Source organism: Bufo gargarizans, chromosome 2 (genome assembly GCF_014858855.1).
Source record: "Bufo gargarizans isolate SCDJY-AF-19 chromosome 2, ASM1485885v1, whole genome shotgun sequence".
In the NCBI taxonomy this organism is placed as follows: domain Eukaryota; kingdom Metazoa; phylum Chordata; class Amphibia; order Anura; family Bufonidae; genus Bufo; species Bufo gargarizans.
Window position 1 is genome coordinate 77,344,494 of NC_058081.1, and position 13,997 is coordinate 77,358,490.

Consider the following 13,997-nt stretch of genomic DNA (forward strand, 5'->3'; position numbering starts at 1 on the left):
TGAGTAGAATGTATAGTCTCTTCTGTCACCGTGGACTGACCTCCAAATATCACTGACAAGTGCCTGACAGGTGTAAAAGGCGAGAGGCAGCGAGAGGGATGTAAAGATCCTGATAGTGTTTACCAAGAGTCCAAGATTCCTCTTATCGAGCTAGGAGCATCCAGTCTATGTTGGGGTTTTGTGTGGAAATCCCATAACATAGCTAGGCCTCGTGGCCCTAAAACTTTTCTTGCTATTTGGCAACCTAGTTTATTTACCCCAGGATTGACAAGCTCTGAATGTAATCTTATCTGTATTGCCCTATAATAGCCGGTTACATCCGGAAGTCCAAACCCTCCTTTGTGTCTGGGCAAAATTAATCTTTTGTAGGCGAGTCTGGGTTTACTATGGTTCCAAACAAATGCAGAAAACACCTTACGGATCTGCGCGAGGTAGTGGTGGGGCAGAAATATTGGCAACGTCTGCATCAGATATAACAGTTTAGGAAGGATATATGTCTTTAAGACGTTCTTCCTCCCCAGCCAAGTTAAGTAGGGAATTTTTAGTTCTTTAAGCTAAAGTTTGATGTCAGCTAGTAGTTTGAGGTAATTCTGGGTCAAAAGCTGCTCAGGGTCTCTTGTTATCTGAACTCCTAAGTAGTTGATATCCCACTGGGGTGGGAAGCCAAATCTATGTAGGGTGGCTTCCATGAACTGCCAATCCACTCTGTCGAATGCCTTTTCGGCATTGGTGCTAAGAAATGTGGTTCTCAGACCGTGCGACAAGGCATACTGCTGTGCTTGAATGACTCGGAATGTGCTATCCCTGCACTCCCTGCCCCTTACAAAACCAGATTGTTCTGGAGATATTAAACCATTGAGAAAAAGTGCAATTCTAAAAGCCAGAATCTTCGCCCATAGTTTGACGTCTGCATTCAAAAGCGAGATTGGTCTGTAACTGGCTGGGAGGTTTGGGTCTTTACCCGCCTTGGGCAGCACAGTAATGTGTGCCTCCAGCGATTGCCTAACCAAAGGTGTACCTTGCAATAAGGAATTAAAAAGAGTTACTAGTTGAGGACCTAGTGTGGGAAGAAACCGTTTATAGCAGGGGTGCACAACGTTTCCTGGTTGGGGGCCACATTGCCAGACTGAACCAATGACGAGGGCCGAAATTAAAATTTAAAGGTGTATTAACAACTGAAATATTGTACTTTATGGCATATTGAACACACATTATATACCATTAATGTCTAGTTACACTTCAGGACTCCCATCTAATGGGAGAAATACATGAAAAATACATGAGAGCAGCCACAAGACATAGGCATACATGTCTGTTACCAGATGGTTGGGGGCCACATAGAATGGTATCAAGGGCCGCATGTGGCCCCCGGGCCACAGGTTGTGCACCCCTGGTTTATAGTAAGCAACCGTCAGACCATCATATCCTGGACTCTTGCCTTTGGGGGTCGATTTTAAGGCTTTTCCTACTTCTTCCAATGTTATAGGAACTAATAAAATCTCTTTGTCCATTTCTGAAAGTACCGGTAAGTCAAGTTCCTGCAAGAAGGTAGATGTCTCCTCCTGCCGGATTTTCACAACTTCACTGGGTTCATCTATCCTTATATTGTACAGTTTATGATAATTTGCGGTGAAAACTTTTGAGATACTATCAGTATCTGTGGAAAGGGTCCCATCCTGTGTTCTCATTTGTTTAATGTAGGATTGCTCTGCTAGTTTTTTTATAAGAGTCAACATAATTTTACTACCTCTATTTCCGTGCATATAATGTTGGTGCCTCACCCTTAGGTACGCCTTTGCTACTTTAATATTTAGTAATGTCTTAAGCTCTTGTCTAAGCGACACCAATTTCTCCAAGTCTTTCAAGGCTAGTGACCATTTGTGGGACCTTTCTAGCTGGGAGATGCGGGTTAAAAGGTCCGTCAGACGTCTAGTACGTTCTTTTTTAATATGTGAACCTAATGCTATGAGTTCCCCGCGTACTACTGCCTTGTGCACCTCCCATACTATAGCAGGCGTCGCCGCGGTATTTTCATTGAGGGCAAAGTACTACTGTAGTTTCTTCCAAATAGCATCTACATGTGCCTGTGTGTCTAGAAGTGTGTGGTTTAGCCTCCACGTCCACTCTCTCCCTTTTAAATCTGAGAGCTGAATGGCGCAGGATACCAAAGCATGATCTGATACTGTAATGCTATCAATAGTTGAGGATAGGCTTCTATCTGATATAAAAAGGTAGTCCAGTCTCTGGTAAGATTTATGCGGGTTTGAGTAGAATGTATAGTCTCTTCTGTCACCGTGGACTGACCTCCAAATATCACTGACATGTAAGTCCCTCAAGTGTGTCTGTAGGGATTTAAGTGCTTTAAAGGGCTTCTGTCACCCCACTAAAGTCATTTTTCATTTTTTAAATCCTTATACTGCGATTTATCAATATATAGTCCTCTTACTCTTTTTCAGTCAGTAGTTTCTTAAAAAAAACGCACTTTTATAATATGTAAATTACCTCTCTACCAGCAAGTAGGGCGGTTACTTGCTGGTAGCAGCCGCATCCTCTTTTCAAATAAACGCCCCCTCCTCCTGCTGATTGACAGGTCCAGCGAGCGCTCTTGTCCCCTGGCTAGCCCTGTTTGCCTTCTAAATCTCGCGCCTGCACCGCACTGGTCTTCAGTCGGAGCAGGCGCACTGAGAGGAGGACGCTCACTCGGCCGCTCCATCCTCAATGCACCTGCGCCGGGTGTAGATGTGAGGTCATCGGCGCAGGTGCATTGAGCGGCCGAGCGAGCGTCCTCCTCTCAGTGCGCCTGCGCCGACTGAAGACCGGTGCGGCGCAAGCACGAGATTTGGAAGGCAGACAGGGCTAGCCAGAGGACGAGAGCGCTCGCTGGCCCTGTCAATCAACAGGAGGAGGGAGCGTTTATTTGAAAGGAGGATGCGGCTGCTACCAGCAAGTAACCGCCCTACTTGCTGGTAGAGATTCCTACGTCGCCGATTCCTATTCTCTTGATCTTCCATCTGGAGCAACAGACTATTCATGGCTCTGGTGTGGTAGCTCAGTGAGCTCTTTACAGCTGTGTTAAAGGTGAGCATGACGTCTTGCGCTTGTTCTAGGGACTCAACCCTTTTTCCAATATGGCGGACGTCAGCCTTTATGGTAGCTAGGTCTGCTGCTATTGGGGCCAAAGCCTTCTGGAGGGCCCCTTCCAGAAAATCGCGGGTGAGACCCGCTGGATCATCGCCAAGCTGCGATCCGCTCACCTCCTTCAGCTCACTACATGGGATTCTGCAAGCTGCGTTCCCAGGTGCTTCCTCCTCACCATGCCGCCTCGGCGCCATCTTACTTGTTCGCGCGGGTAGCCGTCTTTTGGATGAACTTCTCCATGTCTGAGTGCTGCGGTTGGTCCCTTTTTGGGTCAAGAGTATCTTTAGCTGGATCCTTAGGCTGGATCTTCATCCCTTCTGTTGGGTAGTGTTCAGAAACAGGCTAATACGGGGTCTAGTAGCGTGTGCTCCGCTCTTAAGCAGCCGCCATCAAGCTCGGTCTGACCACGCCCCCACTTCCTTTAAAAAAAAATTAATCGGTCTTACTTTTGATAGTTATACTCAGGAGTGGACTGGGAACTCAAAGTGGCCCTGGAAAAAATATATAAAGGTGACCCCATTTTGTAGTTGAGTCCTAGTTGACAGAAGGTAGGGCCAACACAAGTAGACGGGGCCAGTAATACTATATTGTGGCATATTAAACCACCCCAGCAGAGCCAAATACTACAGTGCAGCACAAAATACATCTCCAAAAACTGCCCTTCTGTGGTCATCAGCACCAGATGCCATGTTTTGTCCTCTTCCTCAAGTTCGCTCAGGATGGCAATACAGTTGAATTCAGGAGTCAGAAGGGGAGTGTCAGATCATTACTTACCATGTCTGGTAAGGGAAACTTCCCGGTGGGCTGACACCCAGAGGGCCACCTGAGGAGGGCTCAGGTGGCCCTCTAGGCGTCAGCCCACCGGGAAGTTTCCCTGTAGGGTCTATGGGCAATCCACCCCTGCTTATACCAGTTCTGTGCTTACTGGATAACTGTTGAATATGTTTCCATCAGCTGTGTGCTTCCGATGTGTGCAGCCACGCAGCAAAAGATAGGACATGTCCTATCTTGTCCCCCAATGCACAGAACATGGACCTATTGAAGTCGATGGGTCCGCACCGCGATGTGGGGTGCATGCAGCCAGTGTCCATAAAACAGACACGGCCATGTGAATACAGCATTGAAATAAATGTAAAAAGGTGGCAGGGTACGGCATATGAGGTAGATGGAAGTGTGAAGCAGCAGTGGAAAAGACAGTGCTTCCTTTATGTCCACAAACACGGTCTTTTATACCCCAGAGAACAAAGAAATAATTTGTATTATAATTCAGGTCTTCCACAGTGTACCGCACTCCATAGACATCAATGTGTTTCATACATTACATCATTAATAGCTTAATATTCATGTCTATGACCACATTCAGTGTCGGACCGGGGTGCCTAGGGCCCACCGTACGGATACATTCAAATATTACCTGCTCACATAGCAGCAAGATGCTACCAGATGATTGAATATAGGGGTCCCTGCAGCACCTTTGAGAAGGTAGGTCCTGGGGAAAAGAGGACACTGGCTATCTTTCCTCTATATCTAGAAGTCATCTCAGCGATGATCGTGTCTATAATAATAAACTGGGAGTTTCTTTAATAATCTATCAAGTTTTTTATATGAACATAGGCTGGTTGAGGTGCTGTACATTGAATATATGTATGTAGTGCAGTAGGTCTACTGTGTTATGTGCCACTTGTACAAGGGGTGGGAGACTACAGTCCCGCCTTGCGCAGGGGCCCACCGGGGAATTCACCTGTACCCCTGTGGGCCAGTCCAAGCCTGACCACATTAGGACATCACCATATGTAAGAAGTCACACACACTTTTCAATTCTTGACTGGTTAAAAGTTCTTGTTCTGTGACAACCTCCAAGCATCAATATGCATAAGGAAGACTTCCATCTCTTTATACTTAATGTTAGTTAATTGCCTAAAAACACATGAGAATAAATATCTAATGTATCTTTAACCTTTGAGCCATCATCCTGTGATTCCATTATTCTTGAAAGCGTTTGTTTTGAAGCTGACAAGTGCCCAATAATTAATTATCTAAAAGAACCTATGGAGGACATAAATATGTCACTAAGACTCGATGATGTCATAACTAGCTAGTCCTAATCAGAAAACATGTTTTAATCGATCACTTTGGGACCTCTATTTTCTTAGCAAAAGTACCCTCTGCTAAACTTTATAGTAATATAGGATTTCTGACAACATGGCGCACCCACAAATAGTATCTTACAGGTCCCATCTCTAGAACTGAGCCCGGAAAGGGAATGAGAGCGCACTGCGCATGCGTAGCTGCCATCCATTCATTCCTATTAGAGTTACAAAAATAGCCGAGCATTAGCTTGGCTATTTCCAGCAGTCCTATAGAAGTGAATGAAGCAGTGGGCGCAGTTGTACTGTGCGATCTCCATTAATTTATATAGGACTTAGAAAAATAGCCGAGCGCGCTCGCTCCCCTATTTTCATAACTCCCATAAAAGTAAATGGGGAGCACGTTGTGCATATGCAGTACGCTCTCGTTCACTTTGGGGGCCCCATTCTAGAGATAGGTGCAGGTTCCATAGGTGGGACTCACACTTATCTGGCATAAGTAGCATATCCTAGAGATATGCCACCCATGTACGAGGTGACACAACCCCTTTAAAAGTTATAGGTCAATAGCTATAGGTGATACCTGCCATAAATGGGTTAGGCCATGACAAACCACATCATTTATCCACACGATAGGTGTTAAATGTATGATCGCTAGGGGTCCAACCACTGGATCCCCTAGCAATCAATAGAATGAGGCACCCGAGCCTCCTTTCCAGAGGAGTTCAAATGGAACAGTAGTCAGTACTACAGTCCATTCAATGTCTAGGGACTAACGGAGATGGCTAGATACAGGACTCGGATATCTATGTCACTCCCATAGACATTGATTGGGGTCTATCCTGTGGATAGGTGATAAATGTTTTTTCCCTGGCTGTACTGTCTTCTCTTCACTAACTATTACATAGTATGTTAATGTGTGTTCATGTGTGTGCCTTCAGCACCATCTAGTGACCTTTAGCTGTAAGTGCATCTTCTGCCTTGTTAAACTATGCATATTCATTAGGTCACCTGACTTCCAGCTCATAGTGCTTTCTGGGAAAGAGACAGGCACCTTCTTCCTTTCTCCCTTCACCTCATGGAAGGAGCAGCTGCACACTGTGTGTCTCTTACTAAACCATTGTCGGTAAGCAATTAATTAATGTTTTTGTATAGGGTTTGTGTGCATTGTGCTGTATATTCAGTTCTTGTATGTTCATTTTCTTATAGTTTACCTTATCAACTGCCGGTTAATAAAAACCACAGACTACAGAAACAAGTCTCATCTTATTAACTAGTAGAATGGTGATATCTGCCTGTTGAACTGCATACAGACCCCGGGGGTACATGTTGTGAGAACAGGACACTGGCTTAACCCCTTGAAGGTAGGTGTCAGCTATAGGTATTAACTATAGCCTTCAGTTTGCATTTAGAAGAGCATCAAGATCACAAGCTCCTCAGAATCTCATAGTGGCAGTATTGAGATGTTTTCTTCTGTCAAGTAAAAAAAAATTATTGTAGTCATCCATTTCTTTATGTCTTTCTTCATTTTCTAAAAGTGACAACCAATTATGGATGTCATTGCAGCTTAAAGGATAACTGTCACACTTAGACCCTAATTTCAATTTTCATATATGTAGTTACTAATAACATGATATTCCAGAATCAGTTACTATTAGACTGACTCACCCCATATTTAATAAGATTCAGCCCTTAGCAACCAGTCTGCATAAAACTGCAATTTCACTATTCAGTTAAGATGGCCGCCACTGCTCTCCCCTGAGGCTAATCCCGCCTGCCCTCACTAGCCAGTAACAATAGCCCCCCAAAAGTGTCAGTAACCAGAGCCCTCCCCCCTAAAGGGTTAATCTCCTGCAGCACAAAGGGGTCCTCTTACCACATGTTGCTTTCATTTATACACTGAGCAGACGGCAGATCTCCCTTCCCTGGTCTGCGCTGCTCCAACTCTGCATCCTCCAGCTCTGCTGAGTGAGGGAGCGTCTGCCAAGCGCAGGGACAGGGAGAAGTGCACACAGCTCAGGCACTGTTATCAGCTGCTGGGGAGGACCTGGCTTTAATCATTTACTTACAGTCCCTGGCTGTCAGTAATGTGACCTTGCACGCTGCGTGCTTCTGCGTCCTCCGTCCTTCAACACATAGACGGACCATGCATAGCAACCTGATTTTAAAAAGTAGGCAGTACAGGGAACAAAACTGTGGAATTAAGGGGTAATTGAATACACAGTGAAAAGTTGAAATAGGGCCACCAAGGAGATATTAATCACCACAATCCAATACTCCCAAAAAATTATAATACGACAGTTATACTTTAATTAGGAGTTGTATCCCAACTTTTTTAGAATGGCTCTGATATGTTGGCCATAGTATTATATAACACAAGATGCTGCTGTAATATAGCCCCATCGCCCCTCACATGTCACCATCAACCACCAATAAACCTTTGCTGCCAAAGCCAGGATAAATCTACCCTCCCCAATCAGGTCAATCACTAGATAGATAACAAATCTGCCTAATGATCCAGCAGCCATGAGTGGGTAAAATTCCCACCAAAATTTCTTATACAGGTAAAGTGTATTTTAATAATACCATGAGGATCACTCCTAATGGTCTGGGATCCCACATACAGATTGTAACACAACTTGTCGAATAAGGATAAGTCAGAGCTTGTAGAGTTTTTTTCTTCTTTTGGTAAAAATAGTTTTTCCGGGAAAGCATGGAGAACCTATCCTTAGAATAGGCCATTAATGTGTGATCGGTGGGTACCAGCCCTTGAGACCCCCTTTGCCCATCAGAACTATTAAAATGAAGCTGAGCTGCAGTAGCAGATAAAGCCACACGTAGGGAAGACTTGCTTTGCCTGGGTAAAAGTTGAAGGTGTCCTTTGTTTTACTAATTCTCAGGACCTCCACCAACCAAATTTATGTCATGAATATTCCAGGGAACTCCTTTGATAACCAAAATGAAAAGAAGGTAGGCTGATGGATTTCTCCTTCCAATATAGTGCGTACCTATCCAAGACAAACTGTTAACTATTGTCTGGTGTCCATAATAACCTACATAAGAGACTTCTGAATGTCAGCTGCTGTGTGTTATGGACAGGTGGTCTTCACGGCAGCTGTGGTGAGAAACAGAAGATTGGACATTTTAGCACTGGAACAAAAAAGTCAACAAGCTACTAAACCAGCACTGAGTTTTGAGAACAGCTGGGACCTGCCACATGACCAGCCGGTCCGTACCAGCATTCATCGTAGTCTGCTAGTCACATCATAGAATTTAGTGTAAAGTAAAAAGTTCCATTTAATCAATTGTGGTATTTTTGTGAGCCCCATACTATTGACTGTACTCACATGTATAAGAGCACTAAAGCTGTATAAAGGGTTTGGCCACATGGCCAGGTTTCTGAATGCAGTTTTGGAAGCCAAAACCAGGAATGAATTAACCTCACATTAAAATTGGAAAAACCCTCCCAGAAATGTCACTTTTTTTATTGTAGATTTTTTATATGTGTGTGAAGTAAATCTTGTTGGCGCACAACTCAGGGGGCACAAATGCATCCAGACTCTTAAATCCAAGTTCCAGCTAGATTGGCAAACTAATAGCATCACCTATCGAGGTGTGCACCTTACATCGCCATGTTCACTCCTTTATAAGACAAATTATATTCCACTCCTAAATACACTGGAAAGAGACCTTACAGGGTTTGCATCAAAAGAGTTGTCATGGGTGGGAAGGGTATCGTCCTTTCAAATGATGACCCTCCCTAAATCAATATACGTATTTCGTGCACTACCTATACAAATTTCAAATACATTCTTCCAAAAAGCACAGACTCTCTTAAATAGATACGTTTGGAAAAAGAGACCACCTAGAATTGCACATTCACTACTGATCAGGAGGAAGAGGATGGGGGGTATAGGCTTGCCATCGATTAGAGATTAATATAGAGCCATAGGACTGTCCTTTCTGAAAGAGTGGCGGAGAGAGGTGACTCAGAAACCATGGGTACAGATAGAGGGCCATGTATTAGGTAAAAGCACCCTTAGAGATCTTCTTGGAAAATAGACATCTTAGCCAATCCCTTACTTAAAATGCAACATGCCATTACATTGTGGACCCAGTTACACTCCTCTAGTGGGAAATCCACATCCCTTCCAACACAAGTCTTGACAGTTTCAACACTGGAACTGGGGATCGGGGATATTGACCTTACAATATGGAACCAAGCAGAGGTAAGAAATGTAGCGCAACTGATGGAGGGTAATACCTTGAAATCCTTTGAAACAATTCGAGCAGACTTTTCAATTCAGCATAAGTAATTCTATAACTACTTGAGAATACGGCACTTCCTAAGCCCACTCCTTCTCTCCCCCCACATTTAATCCAGATATACTCAGACTGCTTCAAGCCCCTTCAACGTCTAGCATAACAAGATGTCTCTTTGATATCATGGGAGATAAAGACACTTTTGTAAAGACCTCACCCATTTTAGCGTGGGAAGCTGATTTGAAGCAAATATTCTCTAAGGAAGACTGGGTCAAGGCGTTATCCTTTTTAGCCACTACATTCAAATGCGTAGCAAATTACGAAGCAGGAATAAAGACAGTTCTTCGTTGGTATTTTGCTCCACAAAGATTGAGCAGAATCTTACCAGGACCGTCGGCATGTTGTTGGAGAAAATGTGGGCAAACAGGAACTCTAATACATATATTGGGGAGTTGTCCCAAATTAAAATCATTCTGGCAGGGATCTTTGCGCTGATTTCTGAATTAAGTGCGGTTGCCATATCACCAACCCAAGCTTTGGCACTATTATTTCTTGGTATACATCACTATGCTCCTTCAATAAGAAAACCTATGGGTCACATTGTCCTTAACGCTAGGTTGGTGATAACTCGCCACTGGAAGGAAACGGAGTCCCCGAAAATAGAGGACGTGACACGAGCCCTGAACATGACATGTTGTTACAAGAATATGTTACCTGCTACTATGGCCAATAGAAGAACAGTGGAGTGCTCATGGGAGCTGTGGAAGAATCACCCCAGATACACCCCTTGACATGTACACTCACCTAAAGAATTATTAGGAACACCTGTTCTATTTCTCATTAATGCGATTATCTAGTCAACCAATCACATGGCAGTTGCTTCAATGCATGTAGGGTTGTGGTCCTGGTCAAGACAATCTCCTGAACTCCAAACTGAATGTCAGAATGGGAAAGAAAGGTGGGCTACAACAGCAGAAGACCCCACCGGGTACCACTCATCTCCACTACAAATAGGAAAAAGAGGCTACAATTTGCACGAGCTCACCAAAATTGGACTGTCGAAGACTGGAAAAATGTTGCCTGGTCTGATGAGTCTCGATTTCTGTTGAGAGATTCAAATGGTAGAGTCCGAATTTGGCGTAAACAGAGAACATGTATCCATCATGCCTTACCACTGTGCAGGCTGGTGGTGGTGGTGTAATGGTCTGGAGGATGTTTTCTGGGCACACTTTAGGCCCCTTAGTGCCAATTGGTCATCGTTTAAATGCCACGGGCTACCTGAGCATTGTTTCTGACCATGTTCCTCCCTTCATGACCACCATGTACCCATCCTCTGATGGCTACTTCCAGCAGGATAATGCACCATGTCACAAAACTCGAATCATTTCAAATTGGTTTCTTGAACATGACAATGAGTTCACTGTACTAAAATGGCCCCCACAATCACCAGATCTCAACCCAATAGAGCATCTTTGGGATGTGGTGGAACGGCAGCTTCGTGCCCTGGATATGCATCCCTCAAATCTCCATCAACTGCAAGATGCTATTCTATCAATATGGGCCAACATTTCTAAAGAATGCTATCAGCACCTTGTTGAAGGCAAAAGGGGGTCCAACACCGTATTAGTATGGTGTTCCTAATAATTCTTTAGGTGTATATTTTGACAATTGCAAGTAGTCAGACGTAGATAGACTGCACATAGATTAAGAAAGTGGGTGCTATGAGAGCTTTAGTTATTGTTTTCATGGTTGGTTCTATAACCATTATTCTCATTCATTTCTTCTATCATCACGTTGGCTACACCCATGTGGGTGTCGTGGTGCTCTTCTACCTTTCTACCTTCAGGAATATGTTTCAAAAATATTGTTACTGTTGGATTACTGTATCTTGATATAAGAAATACGTTGTTTAAGTAATATATTCTGTATGATCCGAACTCTTAACAGCATTTAGAGATATATACAGTAGCCACCATAGGCTACTGGCAAAACAGACTGGAGCTAACCTCACTCACTTCTATGGGATATTTTTCTAGGCATGCTATGATGTGTGCAGAGGTTAGGAGGGAGCAGATAAGCTGTGATATCACCTATTGTGAATGGTGGATACAGCCTTATCTACAGTGGATATAAAAAGTCTACACACCCCTGTTAAAATGTCAGGTTTCTGTGATGTAAAAAAATGAGACAAAGGAATATGAGACATCTTTTAGGTAGAGGGAAGAAAAAATATAAAAATAAAATAATATGGTTGCATAAAACTAATACTTTGTTAAAGCACCTTTTGATTTTATTACAGCACTCAGTCTTTTTGGGTATGAGTCTATCAGCATGGCACATTTTGACTTGGCAAGATATAGGTCTGGGCTCTGGCTGGGCCATTCCAAAACTTCTGGCTTCTGGTGAAGCTATTCCTTTGTTGATTTGAATGTATGCTTTGGGTCGTTGTCATGCTGAAAGATGAAGTTCTTCTTCATGTTCAGCTTTCTAGCAGAAGCCTGAAGGTTTTGTGCCAATATTGACTGGTATTTGGAACTGTTCATAATTCCCTCTAGCTTAACTAAGGCCCTAGTTCCAGCTGAAGAAAAACATCCCCTTGGCATGATGCTGCGACCACCATGCTTCACTGTGGGTATGGCGTTCTTTTGGTGATGTGCAGTGTTGTTTTTGTGCCAAACATATCTTTTGGAATTATGGCCAAAAAGTTCAACCTTGGTTTCATCAGACCATAACACCTTTTACCACATGCTTTTGGGAGACTTCAGATGTGTTTTTGCAAAATGTAGCCTGGCTTGGATATTTTTCTTCGTAAGAAAAGGCTTTCGTCTTTAGCCCAGACATATGAAGAATACGGGAGATTGTTGTCATATGTACCACATAGCCAGTACTTGCCAGCTATTCCTGCAGCTCCTTTAATGTTGCTGTAGGCCTCTTGGTAGCCTCCCAGACCAGTTTTCTTCTCGTCTTTTCATCAATTTTGGAGGGACGTCCAGTTTTTGGTAATGTCACTGTTGTGACATATTTTCTAAACTTGATGATGACTGTCTTCACTGTGTTCCATGGTATATCGAACGCCTTGGAAATTCTTTAGTGCCCTTCTCCTGACTGATACCTTTTAGGGTATTTTCACACTTGCGGCAGGACGTATCCAACAGGCTGTTCACCCTGTCGGATCTGTCCTTCCGCTATTTCGCCATGCCGCCGGACCGCCCCCATTGACTATAACGGGGACAGGGGCGGAGCTCCGGCGCAGTACGGCAGTTCGCGTTGAGAGGCCGCCGGACTAAAAAGTCGGACATGCAGGAATTTTAGTCCGGTGGCTTTTCGTCGTGCACTACCGTGCTGCGCCGGAGCTCCACCCCTGTCCCCATTATAGTCAATGGGGACGGAGCGGCGGTCTGGCGAAATAGCGGAAGGACGGATCCGACAGGGTGAACAGCCTGTTGAATTCGTCCTGCCGCAAGTGTGAAAGTACCCTTAACAATGAGATCCCTCTGATGCTTTGGAAGCTCTCTGTGGACCATGGCTTTTGCTGTGGGATGTGACTAAGAAAATTTCAGGAAAGACCAACTAGAGCAGCTGAACTTTATTTGGGGTTAATCAGAGGCACTTTAAATGATGGCAGGTGTATGCTGACTCCTATTTAACAGGATTTTGAATGTGATTGCTTAATTCTAAACACAGCTACATCCCTAGTTATAAGAGGGTGTGCACACTTATGCAACCACATTATTTTAGTTTTTTTTGTTTTCTTCCCTCCACCCAAAATATTTCAGTTTATTTTTCAATTGAGTGGTACAGTTAATAGGTCACATTAAAGGTGGAAAAAGTTCTAAAATGATTTATCTTTGTCTCGCTTTTTTTTACAGCACAGAAACCTGACATTTTAACAGGAGTGTGCAGACTTATAGAGGTGGTATATGACATTGTAATCCTGCCTGTGATGAGCAGATAACTGCAGTAAAGAAATCTGTGCAGACCAAGAAATGGTGCCTACTGTTAGGCTTAGGCTATGTTCACATCTCCAGCAGTTAAATCCAACATGAATGCAGGCTTTCTGAATACAAAAAAAAAACACTGAATGCTGCTGTATTTGTCTGGCAGAAAGTTGTCATTTATGCCGAAAATCTGCCAGATCCCATTATAGCCAATGGGGATCCAGTGTTGTCCAGCTATGTCGGATACAGTACCTGTAGTAGTCTGTTCCGATATGGACGCATTAGTGGCCAGTGTAAAAACTGTAGATTTTTTTTTTACATAGATATTGACATGGAAAATTTAAAATAGCTTCAGACTCCAAACACTCTTTAGAATTATGTTTAACATAAAAACATGATTTAAAGAATAGGTCATTTATAGATGACATTCCCTTAAAGTGGCTAGTGCTACACGACAAGTCACTTACAAGTCGCACTGGCAAAAATATGTGAGGCTTACTGTCAAGCGACTATTTTATGGTGTGATATGGCTGCAAATTGCATAATGTAACCATGACACAAATGAGTTGCA

General features: G+C 43.5%; 1 long non-coding RNA gene across 1 annotated transcript; it reads left to right on the plus strand.

Annotated features, from left to right (window-relative positions):
- Window positions 1-6,541: 6,541 nt before the first annotated feature.
- On the plus strand, window positions 6,542-8,373 carry LOC122927426. The gene is made up of 2 exons (XR_006387784.1): window positions 6,542-6,589; window positions 8,126-8,373. It is a non-coding gene; the product is annotated as an uncharacterized LOC122927426 (long non-coding RNA).
- Window positions 8,374-13,997: the final 5,624 nt, after the last annotated feature.